Consider the following 26,420-nt stretch of genomic DNA (forward strand, 5'->3'; position numbering starts at 1 on the left):
AGACCCCTCCGAAAATGTTTAATTATAAAATAATGCCAACAAAATTACATTTTATTAGTGGAAAATCGGTAGGATACGAACTGCGTGAAATTTAATTGAAGACCCCCCCCCCTTTTTCATCTAATCCACGAACTGCGCGATGTTTTGCTGTCCCCTCTTTCTAAGAACTTCCCAAGTAGACGGGTGCTACAAAACGTCATTTAACTGGACATTTTATTGTCCATTAACTGGACATTTTATTGAAACTACAAGCCTCTATTTTCATTATCAGATATTGTAAAAATTGTGCATACAAATCAAATATTAATTTAAAATCTGGCGTGTATTAAAGTAAAAATGAATTTTTTTTACACTCGTTTTACAGTTTTATGATGCTTAAAAAAATAATGAGCCAGATCTTTTTTATTCTCTATAAGAATGATAATTTTTATAAACTCTTGCATCAAACCTCTAGTTAACAGAAGATGTTTTAACACCTTGGTAAAGATAAATCTTCAGCATGCAGCTTATTTTACAATCTAGTTTCAGCTTAATTATTTGTAAAATTAATTATTTAAAATTATTTGCAAACAAAGATGGTCGCTAAATCACGCTAATAATATTTTGAACTCTTATAATTTATAATGCTTCGATTGTAATTTATAATGCGATTTATAATGTAATTCATTTATAATATAATTCATTTATAATTTTTTCAGCAGTATTGAAATTAATAGCTGATACTGATAATGTTATACATTTAGATTACAATGATTTAGATTGCCATTGCTTTCTTCATCGATGCTTTTATGCTACACTCCTAATATTTCATAATGGCATGCAGATAAGTTTAACTCATTCTGTTCTTACATGTGTTGTATCTTCTATTTTATTTAATATATTGCTCAGCCTAATTTCAAAATGTTTTACGATCAAGCGGAAAAGTCACTAAACATTGGTAGTTCGACCCGAGTTTCTAATCCCAAAAATTCACCAGCTCTTTCTTTTTTTTTTTTTTTTTTTTTTTTTTTTTTGTACCTATTTACTCTGAAAAGATTTATTGTAAAAATTTCAGTTCATGAAGTAAAAATAGTTTTTAAATTTATTCTTTAAAAATACTGCAAAACGTTTCAGCTTTACCTTAGCATATCTCTTTACAAATCCCTTTAATAAAAAAATAAGTAAAGAAATTATCTCAGTTTCTCGGTGCAAATTATATGTAACTTTTTCCAAAAGCATAGAGTTTATATTGATATCAATAAATTAAGGAATATTTCTCCACTTAATTTTCTTAACATGTTTATTCCAGAATTTTCTTTTCACACTTTATGAGGTTTCTATAATCATTCAATTTCCCTAGCTATGGCAACTATGCATACCTTCTGGCAAGTAGTCATATTTTTAACCACTGTATTTTAATTTCTGTTGGCTACCAGTACATTATTCACTTGTTTTACAAGCGCAACTTTTATTTTGTTCTCAAATCTACGTAAAATAGCAATAAAACTTCAGTTATGCGGAGCTCATGACCAATTGTTTGTTTTAGATTGAATGAAATTAAGCTTAATGTTGCTGTTAATTAGCTTTTTATTAATTTAATTTTACGTTTCTAATTAATTATATGTTCAGATATTTCCAAATATATTACAGAAAATTTTGCATCCCAATTTTTAATTAAGTTTAATGGTTAAAAAAATAAGCTTTTATATATTGAGAGGCCTGGTTAATTATATTAATTTGCAGTACTGTTTATCTAATTCTTTTCTTCTAGATAAATTTTAGAAAAATCTTCTTAACATAATAATTTAAATTTATTTAAAATTTATACGTCAGTGTTTCAAACGCATAGTAATGTTGTTATAATAGATTTCATGCCATTTTTTAAATTTAACTATTAATTTCTGCAAACATTTGCATGATTACTTTAATTAACAAAAACTATTTCTAGCGCACTTTAACACACTTCGATACAGAATAATCTTTTGCACGCCAGTGAACTAATTTAATTTTCCAGTCTAGTTCAGACATCATGACTATTATTGATGTAATTTATAAAAAATATAATTGGTATGCTTTATAATTATTTAATGTATGATATTATTACAATATCCTTTGCTCTAATGAATGTAATCAATGAAAGATGCTTGTAATGCTAATATGTACTTGTATTTTTACTAATACTTTTTATTTTCTTTGTTAGCTCTCGCATTTATTACTGTTATTCAAATAATTAGCCTGCTTGTTAGATATTCTTGCTCTTGCGATTGTGATATGTAATTCTAATATTTTATTTTTATTTTCCTCTTGGCTACAATTGGCTTCGAAAAGTAAAATTGTAACCCTGCAGGCAATGGGAAAAGAAATTTTGATTCGCGCAGTTGGAGTATACCCAGACCGGGGGGAACAAATTATGATTAGCGCAGTTGGAGTATACCCGGAAAATCATTGCCTAGCAGCTAAACAGCTGATATTCGCTATGACAGAAAAAGAATGTGGAGGCTTATATCCCTGGGCAGAAGTTGTCTTTAATTTTGCATCTGGTTTGCTGATTCAGTGGCATTCTTAGAAGGCTGCAACTGTCTTTCAAGTATATGCCAGAAATGGTCTAGTTCTAATAAATCTGCGGTCTGATATGTGTCTGAAAAATAATAATATGTCAAAGGTTTGGCAAAAACAGTCGTGAAAAAGGAAGTGGGGCATATTTTTATAATCAAAATCCGTTCGACAACATAAGCCGTACAACTGGATAAATAATGTCTTCGACGCTCATGTGTACCATTAAATTATCTTAGCATAGCTAGAGGACATCTCCTATCCAAAGAGCTTTCTCCCACATTAGAGATGATGGTTGTTATTGCTTGACAACAACTGCGGCATCAGAACACTAGCATTCTTCGTTACTTATACTTTACCTTTCGTTAATTAACATTTGATTGTTTAAAAACCTTATCTATGATATAGATGTGATACTTTGAGAGATACATACTATCATATTTTTTAAATTCGATTTTGTTTTGTCCTCTCGGTATTTCAAAATTCATCAAACTTGTTTCACAATTATACACAAAATAGCCGTGATAAAAGAAAGATTTTGCTTTGAAGATTTGTAGCGGCAGAGTTAAGTGAAGCAGTAGTTAGAGTTAAGCTAGGCTAGCATTAAACTAATGAAAAAAGGCTTTTAGGAGTTCACTGCGAGATGTTCAGGATTAAGTGCGAATTCATTTTGTCGTGAGGAACCGGTGAAATACCTATCTATCCCTATGTTCTCATACTAACCAGCAGATTACGTTGTAGGGTTTATATTTATTTTAACTAACATTTAAGTTTAAACTATCTTTCCTGTCAAGCCTTACTTTCCCCTGGAACTGCCAATGCCAGAATATGTAAATTTTAGTAGAACGCGCAAGCATTCAAATTATCAGCGGAAGTATTATGATTTAAATAGAAGGAAACGAGTTCGGTGTGATATTCTTACTTAGCGAGCGCGGAGGTAGTTAGCGAGAATTGAAGAACCCCGCGTTGCGGCCTATGTGCTTGGCAGGAAGTAGTGGTAATCGTTCCAGTGAGCTTCAAGTCTGCTGAATTAGCAGCGGTATTGTAAAACGCGGTGAGTTAGTTATTTTAGAGAAGCTCGTAGTTAGAATCTTGTCTTTACTTTCTTTTCAGGTTATTATTTTTATTTGACTGCCAAGTTGGCACAGTCTGTGAGCGTCAAGAGCACGCAATTGTAATTTTATTACGTTGAATATAAAGGGACTTAACCCCTTCACAAGGCTCTATCTTTTATACAAGTTTTCACAGTCACCTCTTGGTTGCGTGCAAGTTGGAGGCGCGCAACGTTATATTGGCGCCCGAACACTTATCGAACTGAAATGGCCGAAAACTGGATGGAAGCCGCTGGACAACACCAAGAAATGACAACGCAGTTAGAAGGATTTGGATACCTGGTCCAGACTTTGAGAGCATCAATCAAGCCAAACGTCCATTTCGACGGAAAAAATTCGGTGGCGGTATTTCTCGAAGGTCTAGAAAACCACTTTCAGCTCTACCCGGTGCCTGAAAGACAAAAAGTTGCCATCGCCACATCAGCACTAAGAGGACAGGCCGCGCTATGGTGGAAGAACATAGGCAAATTTCTATTAGGGGAATTTGGAAGCCCGACATATACATTTGAAAATTTCAAAAAATCGTTAGTAAAGGCCTTCCCCATAGTGAAAGATCGCGCACGGCTGGAAGCCGAACTATATAGTTTCTATCAACGGGATACAGCAGAATTGACGGACTTTATTCTACGAAAAATCAAGCTAACGGATATGCTGTATGGGAAGAAACCCGATGCGGAGATAATTGAAATAATATTATCAAGATTGTTACCCGCTGTTCAAGACTACTTTGAAATTAGAAACCCAAGCACACTGCAGGAACTTTTCGAATTGGCGGTGAACTTTCAAAATCGCAGAATAGCGGAAAGAGCGAGAGGGGAAACATATTCTCAAAGTACCCGAAGGAAGGAGGAAACCAGAAATGGAAATCGCTCGTATGGGGGAAAGAACTATCAAGCTAACGCATCGAAACTCGAAGGTCAAGGCCCAAAAAGAAAATTTGAAAATAAACATCCGCGTACCCAGAAGACAAAAAGACAGATTGAAAAGAAAGCTTTAAACGACTAGAGGGGCCTGTGAAAGGGAGGGTCCAGACCCCGGAAGTTTAAAAAAAACCTCAAATAGACATTTAAACACGGTCATCGTAAAAAACTCACAGCTACCAATTATACAAGTCCTGGTTGGCGATGTACCAGTAGAAGCCCTCAGCGATACAGGAGCAGAAGGAAATTTTATGAGTGAAAAGTTCTTCAAAAAGAATTTTTATAGGATACGACTATTTAAAACCAAAAATACGGAAATTATAGCGGCGCAAGGAAAAACATGTCACTGCATCAGGAAATTATCATTAAACTTACAGGTAAAAGAGGAAAATCTCAAAGTATTAATTTTTGTGGTGAAAGACCTACAACACTCTCTTATTTTAGGTATGGACTTTTTAAGGGCCGCGAGGGCCAAATTAAATTTTCAAGATAGTTCCGTGGTGTTGGAGATGGACCAGAGGGTGGTGAAACCTGTGGAGACACCTGAAGTGGACCTTAGCCATCTGAATGACCATGAAAGTAAAGCAATACAGCAAGTGGTGAGTAATTTTTCTCATTTGTTTTCAGAAAAACCAGGAAACTGCCAAATCGTGACTCACAAGATTCAATTAAATGCCGAAAAACCTTGTAGGACTAAACCGTATCGTTATGATAAACAAAAAGACCTAATCATCGAAGAACATATTCAGGAGATGTTAAAGAATAAAATAATAACGCCCATAAGTAGTGAGTACGCGAGTCCAGTCGTACTATGTAGGAAAAAGAACGAGTTTCCTCCTTCGGATAAAAGGGCTTGGAGGTTTGCTATTGATTACAGAAAACTAAATAGTATTACTAAATTTCCAGTTTACCCTTTGCCGGTTATAGACGAGATCATTAGACAGATCAAATCGACAAGATATATGTCTACTTTGGATTTAACGTCTGGCTACTATCAAATAGCTATGAGACCCGAAGATATACATAAAACCGCGTTTATAACAAAATCGGGCACTTATGCATTTTTACGCATGCCCTTTGGGTTGTGTGGGGCCCCATCAACATTCCAGAGAGCTATGGACATTGTTCTAAAGCCTGTCCTAGGAAAATCAACTTTAATTTATCTAGATGATATAATTATAACGAGTAGTACGTTGGAACAACACATTAATGACCTCGAACAAGTTTTTAAATTATTAAAAGAGGCCGGTCTTACAATTAACGCCTCAAAATGCAAGTTCGCAACTAAAGAACTTAAATATCTCGGTTATAAAATTTCGCAAAAGGGTATAGAAACGCAAGATTCAAAAATAAAAGCTATTAAGAACTTCCCACCGCCCAACACCGCCAAGAAACTTTCATCTTTCCTTGGGTTATGTTCTTACTATCGATCTTTCATAAAAGATTTCGCTAATATTGTTGAACCACTCTTAGTAATCAAAAGAAAAAAGAGTAAATTTACGTGGACAGCGGAAGCTAACACAGCTTTTGAAAGATTAAAAGAAGCGCTTATTAATGCCCCTGTTTTAAAATTCCCGGAGGGGGACGAAAACCTGGAAATTGCAGCAGATGCGTCAGACTATGCGGTGGGTGCGGTTCTTATGCAAAATAACCATCCGCTGGCATTTTTTAGTAAAACGTTGAATCAGACACAAAGGAATTATACAGCTACAGAAAGAGAAACATTAGCCGTATTAATGGCTGTACACAAATTTCGAGTTTATTTCGGCAAATCGCCAGTAACAGTCTTTTCGGATCATGCGGCTGTTGGTAGACTTTACTCGGGGAAAAACCTAACGCCCAGGTTAATAAGATGGGCTTTAAAACTCCAAGAATATAATATCACAATAAAATATAAACCGGGTAAGGAAAACAATGTAGCTGACGCACTTTCTCGTATAAAACTGGACGATGAAGGAAATGAACTTAAATGCGCTGTGTTGACTTCAAAAATTTTAGATTCTAGAGATACGGTTATTACTGAACTGAAAGCTGATCCTGAATTTGGAAATATCTATGCTTATTTGAAAGACCCCGAAAGCTTTGAGCATACAGATATCGATGCGATAAGAAATAGAGCAAAAAACTATGAAATAATAGATAATTTATTATTCTATACGAAAACAACAAACGAAAATCTTGAGTATAAGCCAGTCATCCCAGCCTCGCTTCGATTAAGCATTTTGAAGGAGTTGCACGAAGAAAAAACAGCGGGCCACCTCGGGGTCAGAAAGACTATAAAAAGGGTACGCGAGGCGGTATATTTCCCGCAATTATACAAAATAGTAACGGCGTATGTCAGGTCCTGCAATCAATGTCAGTTAATAAATGATATTAATTACAGCCCGGCCGGGTACTTAAATAGCATTCGCGCTACATTTCCGAATGAAATTTTAGGCATAGATCTCCTTGGTCCCTTCCCCCAGAGCGAGTTAAATAAAAATCGTTTTCTTTTAGTAATAGTAGATCATTTTTCAAAATGGATAGAAATTGTTCCACTTAAACGCGCGTCAGCCAAAACAGTCGCAGATGCATTCTTACAAAGATACATTTTAAAATACGGTGCACCGATAAAAGTCATTGGCGATAACGGAAAACAATTCATTAGTCAAATATTTGAAAACATATGCAATGGACTTGGCATACGCCATATCAAAATGGTTCCGTATAGACCACAGGCTAACATAGCAGAAAGAGTTAATAAAAACATAGTAAAAATAATTCGCAGTTACGTGAGCACACATCACAAGCGCTCGGATGGCTACATAAATGAATTAGCTTATGCTTTAAGAACGGCACATCATGATACTACGGGAAAAACTCCAGCAGAATTATTCTTAGGCAGAAAGTTAATTACGCCTTTAGATAAATTATTCTTTGTGCAACAAAGAGAGCAGGAGTTTAAACAAAAAGATGTGCAAAAGCTAATTGATCAGGCACTTAAAAGCTCGGATACGGCAAAAAATAGGCAGAAACTATATTACGATAGAAAACGCCGTGAAGCAGATTTTAAAGTTGGGGATAAAGTATTGAAGCGGAAATTTTCTTTATCAAGTGCCCCAGACAATTTTATGGCAAAGCTAGCTCCAAAGTTTGAAGGCCCCTATGTAATTCAGGAAATCAAAGGAGTAGTCTTATATCTTAAGAACGAGAGAGGGGAAATCTGTAAAGCAAGTCCCGACCAGGTGAAAAAATACTATAATCCAAAAGATTTTGAAATCCTTAAAAGTTTCTTGCAGGACTCAAGTCTAAACGAAGTAGAAGAATCAGAGACTACAACAACTATTCCACCACCCAAGAAACAGAGAACTGAAGAGAGACCTAGCACTTCGACAACCCGGACGTCGGTATCAAAAAGAAAACATAATTAACAAACTCCGGCGTTTAAGAAAAACAAAAATACAGATGAACCGGGTAAAGAAACCGTGGTAAAGAGAAAAACACCACCTACAAAGGATAGCAGGAGAAATTACACATCAAGGAGAACGCGCACACGGCCACAGAGTCAGGTGCGAGCAAGGCCGCCGTTCCGGAAACTGAAACGCCAGCAGGAGGCACAAAAATACGAGGAACAGAAGAAATTCAAGAAGGACTCCAGACCGGAGGACGTCAAGACCAGCCGTCCCAGGCAGAAACGCAAAGGCCAACAACCAGACGATTACTCCGTCAAGAGGCCAGCATGTAGAGGACGCAAAAGAAAGAGCAACGTGGACGACACTCGGAGATCAATAAGGAGAAGATTGACATCCATGAAACCTCTAACTTGGGATCAATTTTGCCAAAAACGGATGACGGAGTTTCAAGCATCGAAAACTCAAAGATAAGTTAAAACCTTCTATAATTTTTTTTCTCTTTTGTTCCGAAATGTTATGCATAAGTACGAAGTTCTATGTTTTGACGAAAGTCAATATGTCTCGGGTGAGACTTAGTTTTGTTTTACTTTATTTAGCTAAGGCAAAAGTATTATTTTCTTTAAGTGTAAAAGCTAAAAACAAGCATTTTCTGTTGGTCGAAAGACTAGTTCTGTTAAAGCCAAAATTTGGCCGAAGATAAAAATAACTTCGTATTCTTGTATTAATAAGAATTTTACTTTCAGTGCCGCCAGCTTGGCGAAGAATGAGTAAAGTAAAAATTTATTTTCTCTTATTCATTTTATGGTAAATTGTAAAAAGCATATGTATTAAAATTTTGTAAATGTACGTAAATCCTTGAAGGTTATGTAAAAGTAGAATTTAGTCTAAAAGCATAAAATTGTAGATGCTAAAAGTGAATGCTTAAAAGCAATGAAGTCAAAATTTAAGTATTAAACTGTAAAGTCATGCTTTAGAGCGAAAGCCTGCATGTTTAAAGATGAATGAGGGGGAAGTTAGAATGAATGTGTTTTGTAGGGTTCTCCACCTACATTTGAATTTTTAAGAATATTAAAGTAGCTCATTGAGTTGTAGAATGTCGAGTAAGGTGTGTCTATTTGGTCGTTGAATTTTAACAAATCATGGTGGTTAGGGGAAGTGTTGTAAGACTAAAGCACGAATATTCCCGTTTGACACCACACACGGTGGAGAGCCAGGGTAAAGTTAAATTAATGCTTGAAAAATTGAATGAATGTGAAGTAAGCAATAACTAAGAAAAACGAATCGTTTAAAAACAAAAATTTATTGTGTCAAGAAAGTGTAAATTATAATGTATTTAGAAAGATACTGATATTTATTCCTTCCAGATGCTGGAAGGAAAGACCAAGATTGATTGATGAAGTCCAGCAAAAGTTGGTGTAAGAAGAAAGTTATAACGAGCAACAGAATTTTAGTATATAATTGTTACATAAGATTTTTTTGTGTAAACGAGGTTCTGGCCAATTAGTTCAGAATTAGAGAAACTTACATCAGGTCGTTTGTAGGACCTGCTTCCAAGTTTTCTGAATTCTGGCAGCGGCAAATGTAGGGTTTATATTTATTTTAACTAACATTTATTTTAAGTTTAAACTATCTTTCCTGTCAAGCCTTACTTTCCCCTGGAACTGCCAATGCCAGAATATGTAAATTTTAGTAGAACGAGCAAGCATTCAAATTATCAGCGGAAGTATTATGATTTAAATAGAAGGAAACGAGCTCGGTGTGATATTCTTACTTAGCGAGCGCGGAGGTAGTTAGCGAGAATTGAAGAACCCCGCGTTGCGGCCTATGTGCCTTGCGGAAAGTAGTGGTAATCGTTCCAGTGAGCTTCAAGTCTGCTGAATTAGCAGCGGTATTGTAAAACGCGGTGAGTTAGTTATTTTAGAGAACCTCGTAGTTAGAATCTTGTCTTTACTTTCTTTTCAGGTTATTATTTTTATTTGACTGCCAAGTTGGCACAGTCTGTGAGCGTCAAGAGCACGCAATTGTAATTTCATTACGTTGAATAAAAAGGGACTTAAGCCCTTCACAAGGCTCTATCTTTTATACAAGTTTTCACAGTCACCTCTTGGTTGCGTGCAAGTTGGAGGCGCGCAACGTTATAACGTGCTAGTATTGCCAGAAGTTAAACAGCTTTGACTATTCGTAGCTATTATATCACCATATTTGTCTTCAGCAAACATTACCTGTTTTTATCTAGCACTAGAAGCAATTTTAAATAAGTGACTATTTGTTTCAGCCACCTTTGAATAAGTAATCTTATTTTGCAAACAAATTATGTAACTAATTATTTGGCCAATATTTTCCAGATTAGAATTTCCGTTTTAGTTGAAATCAGAAGTTCTGATAAAAAGAGTTCTAATATAGTACCAAATTGAGAAGTTGCAAGTAAATCAAAGAATTAATTAACAGAATTATGAATTATTATGGAGTTTATAAATTTTTTACTCTAATAAGTGTTCTTAATTTTATTAAATTAGGTCTTTAAACCGTTACACAAGCTTCCTTAATAAGACGAGACAGAAAACCTATTATTTCTTATTAAAAAAACATGTCAACATGTTTATGGTCTGATAGAAATGCATGAAAGATTCCTATGTCAAGAGCAATTCCCAAATGTTAACAAGCATCAAAGAAGATATCAGTTTGGATCACATGTAATTTAATTGCTGTGTAAATAAAGAATTCACCGTTACAACAGCTCTGCTACGACGTTTTTGTAATGTTATGGGTATAGGTGCCATGACACTGCCTTTGACTAACCCACCGGTAAGAACAAATTCAAAAGAATCAAGATTGAAAGGCCAAGAGAGTAACACACGCAACCTGAATACTTCAACACGTGGTGGGAAATAATAATGTTCAAATAGCTTATTGAATGAAACTGATCATTCTCACCCTTCAAAAACACGATCTTTACCTTTTCCTGTCTAGTGATGTATGACAAATTTTTTCAATATTAGAAATAACAATTTTCAGCGCAAACAAAAATTATTCTCTCATTTTGAAACACCTGTATTCACGTGTAATATTAATTACATAAATTAATATATTTTCAGAGACATTTAGAGGAGTTATTGAAAATTTAATTTGTAAAATGTACAATAAAAATAAATTTTTTATCTACATACGAAATTAAAAAAATAATAAATGATGCATTTAATAATAGTTTTTTTCTTACATCTCGAGAAATATCTAAGCTTTTGATAAAAACCTGAAAATTATATTTATTCAGATTATTGTCACAAAGAAAGAAAACACATTTATTTATAAATTTGAAAACGTAGAAAATAATTCTGATTATAATAAAATTTAAAAATTAATGCCATCTAAAAGTTTCAGTAAGCTGCATTAAAAAATTAAAAAATAAACAAAAGCAATTTCGTCGTATCCTTATTATGAATCAACAAATTCAGCTTCAGTTTAATGAAACTAAAACATATTAGTAACATCAGGTATCCTTCGCAAAGCCAGCTAATTTAATTGTGTATTGTTGTGTTTGTCTTCTAGGTTCTGTTTTCGTACTGTTGCCGTCTCCTGTACTATTAGACTTTTTCTCCAAATCTGAATATGTACATTCCTTAACCAAAGACTCAAACAATAGGTTTTGAAATGAAAATAGATTTGCGCTGAAGACATAAAAACTGTGATAATTATACTAGAATCTGCATTACGACAAACTGAACACAAGTTTATTAGTGTATTCCATATACACGTACTGTGATCTTCTGTTCTTTATTTAAGAAATTATGGTTCTTTTTCTTTAGATTATTTATTTTATAAAATAGCCGTTTTAGCCTTTATTTTGGAAACTGAAACTATAAGCTGAACACTAGTGCTAACATGTGGTCCATATAAACATGGAACTACCATTTCACCAGCACTTCCTGGTGACACAGCATCTGTGGCTGAATAATATATGTGAAAGAGTTCGTATTTTACTTAACAGGTTGATTAGTGCAAAAGATACCACAGGGTAAAATAAGTATATGTCTTACCACTTAAAAATGAAATGTGTTTCCGCTTGTGCATTTTTATCCAACCCTATTTCTTTACGTGGATTTCATTTAAAAACATGCCATATGACCAAGCAGATAGAATGTTGGTTTTTTATTGCGCATTAATTTTCATTTTGTAAATTTGCTGCCAAATTTAAAAAAGAATTTAATTTTCAGAAAAGCTTTCGAAGAAGAATTTTCGCTTATTGAAAGAGTAGCAATGAATATTGAAACTAAGTATAATAAACGTGGGAAAATTTTAATAATGGGACAAGCCAGCAATTATACAATATGTACAAAAATCGAAATACAAAAAGGATGAGAAATAATGTTACCGAGCAATTTGCTAAACTGCTTCCTGCTAAACAGTATTTGTGAAGACAAACTAAAACTTTTGGCGGAGAAAAAAACGTCTTGGTGTTATCATTCTGTACAATATAATCACTCATTTCGTACACTTCAAAATTATTAATGAAAAAAATATCTTTTTCTACGAAAAGCACTGTTTTGCTAAAATAAAAGCAAATGCCATCAAGGCTGAATTACGTAAAAAGCACTATATTATTACTTATTTGGACTGTTATAATCGTAGAAATATCAAAAGGTGCACGATCTTGGTGTGGTACATTTTAAACGAATTAAGATGTAAATGTAAAATTTTAGTTTTCTAGCGCATTAAATTCTGATGTACATTAATAGACTGCATGAAACACTCATTTAACAAATAAATCTGAAGTTATTGATAAACCTGTGTCTAGAAGTTCTATCAACTTCAACTACAAATTTGTTAGTCCAGAGAAAAAGAGAATATAATGTGCGACGCTTCGTTAGATATATTGAGAGGAAAAATTATACTAAATAAGTAATGCATAAGATGATTGCTAGAGAATTGGCTGAATGCTTCAATTGAAACAAAAATAGCAGAAACGAACATTAAATAACTGTTATTTGAACTAACGTAAATACTGAAAACATATATTAAGAACAACATACCAAAATTAATATAAATATAAGAGAGAATATCTGAAGGATAAGAAATAAGCTGATTTATATTTCATTTTCCACATTTAACTGTTAACTTGTAAGAACCACTTGTCTGTTTTCTAAGGTGGCAGCTGCAGTATGCGTAGAAACTACACAGGAGAGAGGTAAAAAGAACTCTTTATTAATTCTTTAAAATTCACAATGCGTCGACTTGACGCTAACACACTACGCGTCACTCGGGCGGTAACTCAAATAACAAGAACTACACTCAAAATTCGAAGATATTAACAAGCAGTAGAATTACTTTACTGCGCTCAGATAATCCTGTTACCTAAACCCGCATCGAAATCTAGTGGCAGCCAAGTAATAGCTGTTACGCCACGTTAACCAGCAATAAAGGCAGAACTAGAAGCTCACGCTACAAAAATACAGCGCTTGCCCAAACTCTCTAACATTCCCTTCTAAAACTCAATATTTAAATCTTTTCTCAAGGTAGAATTTGCATTACTTCACGTGCGCTACCAAATTTAAATAATCTGGCACTGATAATTAGGGAAATGAAGGCCTATAGGAAAGAACATATAACTTAAACTAAATTGGTTATTTAAAATACATATAAATCACTACAAACTAAAAAAATACTTCTATGTACTGAAAAACGAAAAGTGTCTAAAATAGGTTAATAAATTATTACAAATAAAAAAAACATATTTACAACTATTTATTCAAATTTCTTTTAATACCCATTACTTTTAGGTATCTAAAATAATCTAAGCAGACTATCTAATATGACTTCTATATATGCAAATTTCAAATTTTAATCTCTCACACGATGATAAAAGACTCGTGCGTTATTGTAAGCGTATGTGAGGAAATAACACATGCACTGGTGAATTTTTAGAAAAAAAATAAAAATACATGTATTGATTTCCCGAATACTCTTAAATACAAAATTTGTTAAGTTCGTATAGAATATAAAATACATAAAACAAAAAATTCAAAATTCAGATTTCGGATAAACTAAAGGTCTTCTGTGTTCCATAACGGTTTTATTTGCAAAGTTGCGAGGATGATAAATACACGATAATGTTATGTAAATATAACGAACGTAAAGTCTAAATATTTTGCAAAGATTCTACTAAAGATGTTTCTAGCGCTCCAGTATCCAAATCATTAATGACAACAGTCCTAATAATACAGTTTCTAAATTTGCCAGACCTGTATTGATTATTTATACAACAGAAATTTCTTTTGTGGAAGCAGAAGTATTTGACTGCGTTCTATTACCAGAAACCCTCAATGGTCGAAGATCGAGAAAAACGTTTTTCTTCTTTCTAGTCACTGGAACTAGAATATAAATGCTGGCGAATTATTTGATAATTTCATGTACCCTTTTCATTTGAAAATTCATGTCGCCAGGGAAAGAGAGAGGAAAGTGACAAATTGCAGCATCCTATCAACATAGATATGTTGAAAGATTTTTTAATATTTCACAGGTAAACATATATCCTTTAAAAACATTTTAAAACTCATTCAGTTTTTCTCATATCTTGCTGCATGTTTTACACAAATATTTTTATAAATAAACCGGAGAATACTTTGTTTGGACTACAGCAAAAACCTAATTAAAAAATAAAGACTGTAAGCAAGCATTAATAGTGTAAACTTGACTTGAATCGCAAAATGATTCCTTAGTTCTTTAAAATTAGATCACCTTCACTAAAACTTTCAGTTTTATGAAAAATATCAAATTTAATTTGTTTAAGTAATAATATGATTTTTTAAAATATTATATAGATCATAAGCTTGTATTATCAGTTCTCTTAATTTTTTATTTCTCCTTTCTTTTTTTTTTTTTTTTTTTTTTTTTTTCTTTTGGCTCACCAACGACCAAGCCGTAAAATCCGTGAACACTTGTAGTACGAGCTGGATTCGATTGCAGGCGAATGGGTTGACTGTATGGGCGTCTTCGTGATTTTCTTCGTGTGTGAGGTAGATACGGATCACATTTTCATATTAAGTCCTTCATGACGGTATCCCTTTTCATCAAATAATTTAATCAGGTAGCCCTTGAAGTTTTTGACACAATCAGATTAACCACACTTTTATTTTTTTTACAAAAACTGTAACTTCTGTATGTATACATTTCTGTTATTTATAGTAAATTATTGTATATTATTATTTAGTATATTTTACAATGAATTACATTTAAACTTTTCGTAATCTCTCGTACAGTTATATGACGATTCGATTCAATTACGGCTTTAATTTTCTCATCATCAACTTTAGAACGTCGGACAGAACGTTGGTCATCTTTGCAAAAATCTCAAGAACTATTTTTAAGAGCAATTCTGACACATGTGTTTTGTTAAGCAATCAACACCATAAACTTCACATATCTCTTTGAGAGCCTCAGCCGCATTCTTATTTTTATGAAAATAAAAAAAGTTAAATATGTCAAAAATGTTTAATGTTTGCAACCCATGTTAAAATTGACAGTAAACTAATATAGTTCTGAACAAAAATATGCGGAATTTGTTTCTATACCTAAAAGCAACCTAAAAGTGTCAGCTACCAAACCTTGAAAAAAATTATAAGATTCATAGAATAGCAAAACAAACATAAGCTATCTATTTCTGCAAACCGAAATTACTTCTTGCCAACCTAATATAATTTTGTTATAATTTACAACCATTAAAAGCACTTCACTGCATATTTATCAAATTGGATATAGGAGTGATTTTTGCTAAATACTTCTTTCCACAGCCCCACATTTTATTACTTTAGAAATATACAGCAAACTATTTTTTTTGGAATGTATAGCAGTTATATCGACTAATAAACAATAACGAAGGGCATATTGCTAAATCCTAATCAAGTTTTATTCAGCTCGTATCCTATTCACGTTTTAGTATTTCAAAGCAGTTTATACATATATATTGTCTAAGTTACACAAATTTGAAATAATTATGAATTAATGAAATACAATAATATACAATAATGAAAATACAATAATATTGTTAAGAAATTTGTATCTCTGTAAATAATTTTAGTGAAATTATAGTATTGTTTGTAGAATATAACATGCAATGCTTTCAAGAGTAGAAGCTCTGACAAAAAAATAAGATTAGCAATGCAAGTCTCTAACATTAAGTAGCATTAAGTAAACGGCTATTTTGCTAAGTTGGCTAGATATCACCAAGCTGACACAAGTTTTAGCAACTATCTCGTGTCGCCAAATTTGGCGAGAAATCACCAAAAGGGGCTAAACTTGGCGACCATTAGGCAATGTTTCGGTCCGGTCCCTGTATAACTAAATAACTGCAATTGATTCCTATACGTAATTTTAATCGTGTACGCCTTGCAGTAATTTAGAGAAATGGACGGTGCTAGAGATTTCTCGGCGGCTGGGTGAAAACTGTGTGTATAAGACAGTGGGAGCATTTGCTCTCAGTTATTTAGTTCAGCTTGAGTTTGGAGAATGAGAGATCTCCGTAGGAGTTTCAGCTTTTTAAATGCGCTTTGAATTGCACTGTATTTAACGTTGTCAGTAACTTGAAGTGTAACTACTGAATGTGCTCTGTGATATTGAGAAGAGATATATAAGTATTTTTTGTGGAAAGTTCCAGAGCTGTAAAGCGTTTCTTTTGGTAAAATAAATTTAATCAAGCTATGATTGGTTTCTTGTGCATTCAATCTATTACGATCCTGTACGCATGCAACAATATGGACTTCAAATGATTTTGTGTTCTATTTTTGTTATCTTCGAGAATAACGCTTTATATAATTTTCTCGTCTTACACACGATAGCATGCTAAAAATTATTTCATTTTAAATTAGTGAGGCGAAGTCACCTGATCATAAAAAATAATGCTTGTGGGTTCCTGTAAATGTGACTTTCTTGCTGTATTATTCTTTACGCCGAAAAAACAACTCATGCACGTTCATCAACTCATTCATCATACGCGTGAATTCTTGCAACTACTTTTATTTATATACTTGTGTGTTTATTACTATTACGAATCACTCTATGCGCGGAACAAATGAAATAAGGTGGGGAATACACCAATATAAAAGTTTATTTTGCTTTCTCCCATGAAAGAGAAGCTGGCCAATTTAAATGAAAGATAAGATTGTCCTAGGGATTGACGTGTGAAACATAGTCGTTCGAATCGTGTTCTGATTAAGGTTTAACCGAAATGGTTTTGAAATCCACTTTTAGATATATCGTCATTTAATTTTGCATGTGAAAATAGGTACTTTGCGCATATGCCAAAAACGAATTCTGAAGATGGTGTATACAATTACATAACATTTCTGAGAGCTTGGCAGCCGAGATATACTGACGCAAAAGGTAGTAGTAGTATTTAGAGATTGAGTGCTTTTGATATTTTTGCTCGAAATAAAATGTCTTACTTTAGGATTTTTTTTTATTTTATAAGTAATATTTGTCACTGAGAAATCAATTTATCTACATTTATTTTTCATTTGTCAAACTAAAAATTGTCGCTGGAAGTAAATGTTTTAACTTTCAATTTAAGTATAATCGAATAATATGGGTCTTTCAAAAATCATGATTGGCCAATAATTTTTGCTTCTAAGAAAATTCAGCACCCATCAATTATTCCATGATAGCCGTTGATTCCTCTAAGAAAGCTGACATTTTTATTCTCGAAAAAGCTAAAACTTGAAAGCAAAAGCGAGAATGTGTATTCTCGATCATATTTTTATAGCACAGTTTCAATTAATTGTCAGGCATACTAACCAAACTGCGTGACTAGATTCCTCTGACCTCATTTAGGTGCTCTCAAGTATTTTCGGAGTTCCTTTCTTGGTAGGAGCTATAATTAATCTACTTTCTATAATATAACACTCAATGAATGTTTTAAGTCTTTTTGACTGGAATGCAAAGGAGTAAATTTGATATTATTGAAAATATAAATTAAATCTCTAGTCCGTGTAGATGGGAGCAAAATTTAAATTTGATCTTAGATAAGAGGTCCAGATTTTAAAGCATTTTTGCTCAGTCTTTATTTATTTATTTATTTATTTATTTATTTTTTTCAGTTTATTTCTCCACCTTAAATTTTAGTTAAGTAACGCAGTAAGAATTTCAGCCAAGTTTTATTAGAAGTGATTTTAAAATTTGATTTTTTTAATAAGGTATTCTGTGTTGAGGGTTCTTATTGTCGCAACAATATTGAAGAATTAATTCCGAACGGTCCCTTTTCGTGCAAATATTATTTATAGGATAAAAAGTAGTGTGTGTTCGATCTTGTAATTCCTAAAAACTAATTACTTTCTTGTGATGTTAAATTTAATCTTCTAAATTTTGAAATTCATTTTAGCTGGAATGCGAAAGTAAATTAAAGAAGATATAGGGTACATGGTGAACCATACATATGTTCTCGAAACTTTTCGTATTCGTATTTAAATTAAATCCTAAAAAAATCCAACAATGGATAATAAAACTAAAACGCGTAACGAAAATGAATAAAGGTTCATCACTTTAAAATGTTTTTAAGAAAGGATTAGTGTATAGAAAGTTACAACTTATTCATAAAGAAATAAGATATTTGAAGTTTCATGTATACAGTTTCCTGAAACCGATTTTTATAATTCTGGTACATGATAATTTAATTTTTGAATACAATAATATAATAACTCTGGAAATAATTCTGGCAATTTTTAATATAATTTCATTAGTTTGGAGATTATATTATGTAATATTGTTTTATACCATCAAAAACAGAATTTCTATAATTTGCTTCATAATTCATTTGAAGATTCCCTAAATGCACTTAATTTATAAGTAATTATTTTACTTGGTTACGGCAATGCACGTGAGTGATATCTCCCTAAAAGTAGAGATATTTTCGTGGAGGACTTTGTAAAGGAAACTGTCTGGTATCTACTTTGCACATGGAGAAAACCCAGATTCCATACAACCAGCCCATTCGCCTGATTTGTTACAAAAATCGAACTTTTAAGCTTTCATTATCATATAATCTTCTAGCGTAATTTTGAGAAACATTTACAAAACTGCTGCCAGTCTTTTAACTGCGAAGGTCCATTTTATTTTCCAGTACTCCTCCGTTAAGAAACTTGCAAGGCACAAAAATTGTGCGTCCTGAATATCATGCACCCAGTTACGTCAAAAGTTTGACAAATTGCTAAATGACGGGCACTCAGAAGCATTTCTGATGTTAGTACGAAGTACTTGTTAGTGCGATCATCTTTTTAGTGATTTCCGCTCGATTAGTTATGGTCTACTTCTTTCACTACTTAATTTCTTCATTCTTTAACATAAATATAATTATAGTTTTGAAAAGTACATGCAAAATTTAGTAGAGAAGGATATAAAATTAACCTGTTTTTTATATCATAATTTATTAAGTTCAACGTGTGGTTCATAAATATTGTTTTATTTTTGATTAACGCTTAAAAATGCCTTTTTCATTAATTCCTTTGTAAACATGGTACAATTTTCTTTGTTTTAAAATTTACTAAAGGTATTAACTAAAGCTTATTCGCTCGTTATCAAAGCAAACTCCTTAATTCATCAAACTGAATTCAATAAGAAAGCAAAAATATTTTTTATTTCTAATTTTTCTTTCATAACTTCAAATGCCACAGGTTTAGTTTTTAACTGAAGAATCAATAATGCCAGTTTTACTCAAGCGTTTTGTAAAACATATACTGTAAACTTATTCACATATGAGCGAGGACATAATTTGAATAAAGTGTCTAATATTGACATTTGATGAAAATGGAGTTTATCAACATTAAAAATTATCAATTTTTACATTTTATGAATGCAGATTTTCTAGTTTTTGTGAAAAAAAAATTTGCTCGTTACAATGAAATCATTTTATCTGATCGGTTTTTATTTGCAGCATCATAAATATAACGTCGCAAGCATTAAATTATCTGGACTTAATAAAGCGAATTAATCTACAAAATATTTACTAATTTTAATTTTTAACTTACATAATAATTTATAAAAATATAAATGCCTTCACGTAGATAGATGAATTTCATTGTTTTCATCTTACGTAATATAAAAATTTCATAAAATACACTCAATGAACACAATATTAAATTTCATAAAATATGCTCAAGAAAAGAAGCTTTTAATTAAACTGTATTATGTATTAGATGAGAGATTATATTTTCATTAAATATCATTAATTCGTGATTAAAATTTGTTTCATGTTTACAGCAAGAAAAGAACGTCATTAAAAATACATTACCATGTAAGGTTTTAAAAATAAAATAATTTACTTTAAACGAGGAAGAAATATTTTAAAGAATTATTATTACTATTAAAGAAAATATTCCAAAACCTTTCTCTTAGTTATACCTGCATCATCCTAAATTCCCGGTCTAGCTATAGATCGCTCAGAACTCAGAAAGGAAAAATAAAAAAGAATGCTGAGAAGATTCAATTTTGAATAAATACTGCACTTACCTTTGGTAAGAATCCCTATCACCGAACCAGGTGTGGCGCAAAGCCACCACTTTATTCTGAAGTGTATAAAAATGTCCCCACTTGAGCCGAGAGAAGGAGAGTTAAGATCTTGCAGCTCTTTCAGACCGCCATGACTACCGCCTTCCTCATCCTCCAGGTCGCGAGCATACCAGCCTGCCATCTGTCGGTAAATGATAGAACTATCGATTACCGCTCAAGTGGAAGGAAGACCTTTGAATACCGACGCATACTAGAAGTGAAAAAAATGCTTTCCGCGGATTTAATAATTAAAAATTGAGAATTCAGTAAATGCTGATAGTATAGTTGAGTAAAAAGAGAGTATAGCTGGTTTCAGCGAGAATGTTGTAGGAAGTTCATAATGAAGAAAGAGTACTTTGAGGGAAATATTTACTTTCCTCTACAGTTACGTGAATAATAAGATAAAAAGAATTTCACATAATCGAAACAGTGTAAAAATAACCAGTGAATTTATCTTATTTGTTTTTAGACTTTTAAGACACTATCATTAAATTAGCAAAGATAAAAAGAATTTCACATAATCGAAACAGTGTAAAAATAACCAGTGAATTTATCTTATTTGTTTTTAGACTTTTAAGACACTATTATTAAATTAGCAAAGCACTATCATTAAATTAGCTAAGATAAAAAGAATTTCACATAATCGAAACAGTGTAAAAATAACCAGTGAATTTATCTTATTTGTTTTTAGACTTTTAAGACACTATTATTAAATTAGCAAAGCACTATCATTAAATTAGCTAAGATAAAAAGAATTTCACATAATCGAAACAGTGTAAAAATAACCAGTGAATTTATCTTATTTGTTTTTAGACTTTTAAGACACTATTATTAAATTAGCAAAGCACTATCATTAAATTAGCAAAGATAAAAAGAATTTCACATAATCGAAACAGTGTAAAAATAACCAGTGAATTTATCTTATTTGTTTTTAGACTTTTAAGACACTATTATTAAATTAGCAAAGCACTATCATTAAATTAGCTAAGATAAAAAGAATTTCACATAATCGAAACAGTGTAAAAATAACCAGTGAATTTATCTTATTTGTTTTTAGACTTTTAAGACACTATTATTAAATTAGTAAAGCACTATCATTAAATTAGCAAAGATAAAAAGAATTTCACATAATCGAAACAGTGTAAAAATAACCAGTGAATTTATCTTATTTGTTTTTAGACTTTTAAGACACTATTATTAAATTAGCAAAGCACTATCATTAAATTAGCTAAGATAAAAAGAATTTCACATAATCGAAACAGTGTAAAAATAACCAGTGAATTTATCTTATTTGTTTTTAGACTTTTAAGACACTATTATTAAATTAGCAAAGCACTATCATTAAATTAGCAAAGATAAAAAGAATTTCACATAATCGAAACAGTGTAAAAATAACCAGTGAATTTATCTTATTTGTTTTTAGACTTTTAAGACACTATTATTAAATTAGCAAAGCACTATCATTAAATTAGCAAAGATAAAAAGAATTTCACATAATCGAAACAGTGTAAAAATAACCAGTGAATTTATCTTATTTGTTTTTAGACTTTTAAGACACTATTATTAAATTAGCAAAGCACTATCATTAAATTAGCTAAGATAAAAAGAATTTCACATAATCGAAACAGTGTAAAAATAACCAGTGAATTTATCTTATTTGTTTTTAGACTTTTAAGACACTATTATTAAATTAGCAAAGCACTATCATTAAATTAGCTAAGATAAAAAGAATTTCACATAATCGAAACAGTGTAAAAATAACCAGTGAATTTATCTTATTTGTTTTTAGACTTTTAAGACACTATTATTAAATTAGCAAAGCACTATCATTAAATTAGCAAAGATAAAAAGAATTTCACATAATCGAAACAGTGTAAAAATAACCAGTGAATTTATCTTATTTGTTTTTAGACTTTTAAGACACTATTATTAAATTAGCAAAGCACTATCATTAAATTAGCTAAGATAAAAAGAATTTCACATAATCGAAACAGTGTAAAAATAACCAGTGAATTTATCTTATTTGTTTTTAGACTTTTAAGACACTATCATTAAATTAGCAAAGCAACAACCTGGTGTTTGGGGTAGATTTAGCAAGAACTCAACCGATTTCGAAGGCAACCAGGTACAGGTCCCTCTTCATCAACAGAAAAGAAATATGCAGCCTTGTTTTTGCTTAAATCTACATTAAAACAGAAAACTTTTTTTTTTTTTTTTTTTTTTTAAGTTTCACTTTTTCGTATTTCTATTGGGCCCACCAGCGGCCGAGCGGTAAAGTCGCTGAACACTGGTAGTTCGGTCCGAGGTTCAAATCCCGCGAACGGGCTGGCTGCATGGGCGCTTTCGTGGTTTTCCCCATATGTAACGTGTATACGAGACAGTTTCCCTTAGAAAGTCCTCCACGAAGGCATCCCTCCTCTTAGGCAGATAGCCCTCGAGGCTTTGCCATAATCACACACACACACATATTTCTATTGTTTTCATCTTTCATTATTTAAACATAAAAATATAGTAGTTTTATAATAAAAGCAAGTAATTCCGTATGCATAAACAGAGCATGTAGGAAATTTCGGCTCAAGAGACAATTTAAATTTAGTAATGATACGAATCTTAGGTTTTGATTATACTTGTTCTTGGTATTCCAGTAACGAAAAATGATATTTTAAATTTAAAAATTCGCGTGTACAGACTTTTTTAAGAAATATGAGTTTCTTTCTTAAACCAATAAATTTACGACAGAAAACATTTCATACTTTAGACTGCATATTTATATGTAATAATAAAGAATATTTCGAAACCTTTCTATTTTATATAAATATACATCAATATTTATCTGTTAATAGCATGCAGTATTCGTTTAGAAAACAGTAAGAAACAGATCCACCATGTAACCAGAGCTTTTTTTGTTGATAATGACAATTTAAGAACACTGTGTGTCTGAGAAAAGGCCTGAACCCAGATACCACGTTTAACAAATCATTGAGAAAAATTTTAATTTTACCTGTAGCCCTCGAAAAACGGCAATTACGCTATCCCCGGTTTTGATACTTCGCTGCCAACCACTTGAAGATCTTACAAGAGCGACTGCAAGCGAAACCATACCATTTGCAGATGTTGCAACATTTTAAACTAGTTAATTAAGATCTAACTAGTTAACAACATTTAAAATTATCATTTTTATCAACATTTTAAACTAGTTAATTATATTGGGCGATTTTAATATCGCTATCACATACAAGATTCATTGCAAACCGAAGATTCTGTCGACTGTATAATATTCTCTTACGAAGCGATGTTGCATTTGTGGAATTGGTAAACCCTAATAATGTTCAAACACGAAACATAAAAAATTTTCATGCTGTTGTCGAACGGAAACGAAATTTCCCAAACAAAACATCTTCTATGTCATTTTGCTAGCAAATATTTATGGACACTTTTTGTTCTTCGAGGATACTGTGATAGCTGTCTCTTCATATGTTTCAGTTCAAATTGTTTCCTCAAATGAAAGATGATTTAGACAATTTTATTTGCTACAAGATGTAGCTCCATCTCTTTGATACGAGTACAGGTTGAAGCAAGTGCCGACACCTGTGCATTCAGGTAGGCATACTGGGTACCACAGGGCCTTGTTAACTTCTAAGCTTCCACCCCGGATAAAATTCTGAGGGAGAATGTCCCGGCGTGCAGTCCGAGAGTCTCTCACACTTATTACCTACCAGCAATTGCTCGAGAGAACTTTCAGCTCGCCGTTATTTTCAGTGTCCCCTTGCCGCAGAGACACTATACACTTACAAACATCCATGTGTTCTCTAGGATTCGAAGCCGGGCTTATCGGTACGGCAGTCAGCGTTACTAACCACTATCCTGTCTGGGCAGTATCTCATTGATACACTTTGATCTAAGACAGAAGGCCAAGAAGCGATCTCCTTGATACAATATGATATCTTGCTACCTAAATGAATAACTCTCATATCGTTGGACTAGTCAACATATAGAAGCTTGCTTAGCATGTTTCAAATGGCCAACAATGTTTCCCGATTTTAACACTACTGATTTTTCACCTGCAAAAAAGTGTTATATATCCCCACTGAGAGTAACATCAGATGACCTCCATGGCAGCATTATAGTTACTTTGGTAACCATCGGGTGGCGGCCGGAATTATTTCAAAACGTTTCTCCGCTGATGGTCAGTTAATATAAGGACAGGATTGGAGAAGCGCCTTAGATGTGTGTAGTGAAACAAAAGAGCATCAAAAATTTACAATGTTATAAATAAAGTTTGAAAGATTTATATAATATTTCATTCATTCTTACTTTCTTTTACAAAGTAAGGAAGTATGGTAACAGTAAAAAGTTTCGGGTATGATATTTCAACGGAAATATCTCTTTTGACCGTTCCAAAATGCATTTGAACTGAGTTTTTTTATTTGACATCTTGAACGTACGAATGGTTGTTTGATGATCTCCGGGAGGAGTTTGGCTCCATTCACTCCTCTCACTAGGGGACTGACCTCGAGTCAATATCTATGAATAAAAACTTATCATTCTACGAATTTTGCAACCGGATTGGTGACCTGTGTCGCAAGGTGGCCTAACGTTTCAAATTTATTGACAAGAATGAGGTATAAAGCCGCAGCGCCCACGTGGACTGTCTCTTACGTTCTGTGCAGTATTCATATTAAGGGCGAAACACTTAGGTAATGATGTCTTCCTCTTGAGTTTTAATGTAGGTACGGACAGGATAAAGGACTGTTTTTTTTTCCCAAATCGGATTATAAAATTTATTTAAAACAGATTCAAAAGAGTTATTTTCCTGACGTCTGAATGTATATATGTCGCATAACTCAAAAAAGATTAGCCGTAGAACGTTTGTATATGAAACTGCTATAACATGTAGTTGTGCACCTCACTTTTTTATTTCCGGCAAAACCTAAGTGTATATATTGTATATATATACACTTATATATACTTGTATGTATATATATATATTACTCAGCCTTTCTTTTCACAATCGTTGGTCATAATCACATACTTCCAATTACAGAAGTGCTTTAAAAGTCGAAAACATTCATGTTTTGGCAATGTCCAATTGAAAAAAAAATTCTTTCGACAAATAACGAAATCTAACTTTTAACGCGGTCTTTCAGTTCCTATACTTATATCTGTAAAAATTTTATACACGTTATTAAAAAAATAAAAACTGGAATAAGTTTAACTCCCGTACGACAAAAATTGACCGGGATATATGAAAAGTTAAAGTTTTTATGTCATTTTCAATTTTCCTTGAGGTATCGGTTAATTAAATTAGAATAATTCCAGGAAATAAATGAAGTGCAGCAAAATATGTGTATAATTTACTTGGTCGTTCAAGGAAGTCATGTGGTGTCCATGTTAGATTTTTTTATCCGTAATACGTAAAAAAACACAGCTTTTTGAAATGAATCTTCTGTAATCATTCTGTATATTGCTTTCAAACGGTAGCCTCACATATTTGTTTATAAAAACTGTAAAGGGAAAAGAAAATAAAAATTATCACTATTTCAATTAATCAGTAGAAGTAGTGTGTAAAGATACTTTAATATGCATATTTAACAGTATTATACGCATTTTATTTCTGCCTTTCGAAAATATTTCCGAACAAAAAGTTACCCGTTCGCTTTAGCTGGGGTAAACGATATTCCATTGTCTGATTCAAATTTTTAATTTCAAATGTAAATAATAAAAACATTCCTTCCGTGTAGAGCCACTAGTAACCCATTGGATTAGACTCCTGAACACTGGCAATTGAAGAGATTTTTAACACTTCGAATGGGCTGGCTGCGTGAGTTTTCGTAGTTTCAGAGTGTAAGGTCAATACAAACTAATTTCCCTTCGAGTTCCTCCATCAAGCATCCCTAGCCTAAAACTATGCCCAGGTGGAGGTCGCTGTTTTACCA

At 32.4% G+C, this 26,420-nt stretch overlaps 1 protein-coding gene across 2 annotated transcripts in view; it reads right to left on the reverse strand.

The window, feature by feature from the left end:
* Positions 1-20,603, reverse strand: part of LOC118188221 (CKLF-like MARVEL transmembrane domain-containing protein 4) — a 191,424-nt gene extending 170,821 nt beyond the window's left edge. Inside the window, exon 1 of one of the 2 annotated variants that reach the window (XM_085820468.1) lies at positions 20,446-20,603. The gene's annotated coding sequence lies outside the window, so the exon portion shown is untranslated. The remainder of the gene's footprint in view (positions 1-20,445) is intronic. The other variant, XM_085820467.1, reaches the window with a different exon arrangement.
* Between the last annotated feature and the right edge of the window lie 5,817 nt (positions 20,604-26,420).

The sequence above is a fragment of the Stegodyphus dumicola genome, chromosome 7, assembly GCF_044657685.1.
Source record: "Stegodyphus dumicola isolate Sdum_Otavi_A_Nest chromosome 7, ASM4465768v1".
NCBI lineage: Eukaryota > Metazoa > Arthropoda > Arachnida > Araneae > Eresidae > Stegodyphus > Stegodyphus dumicola.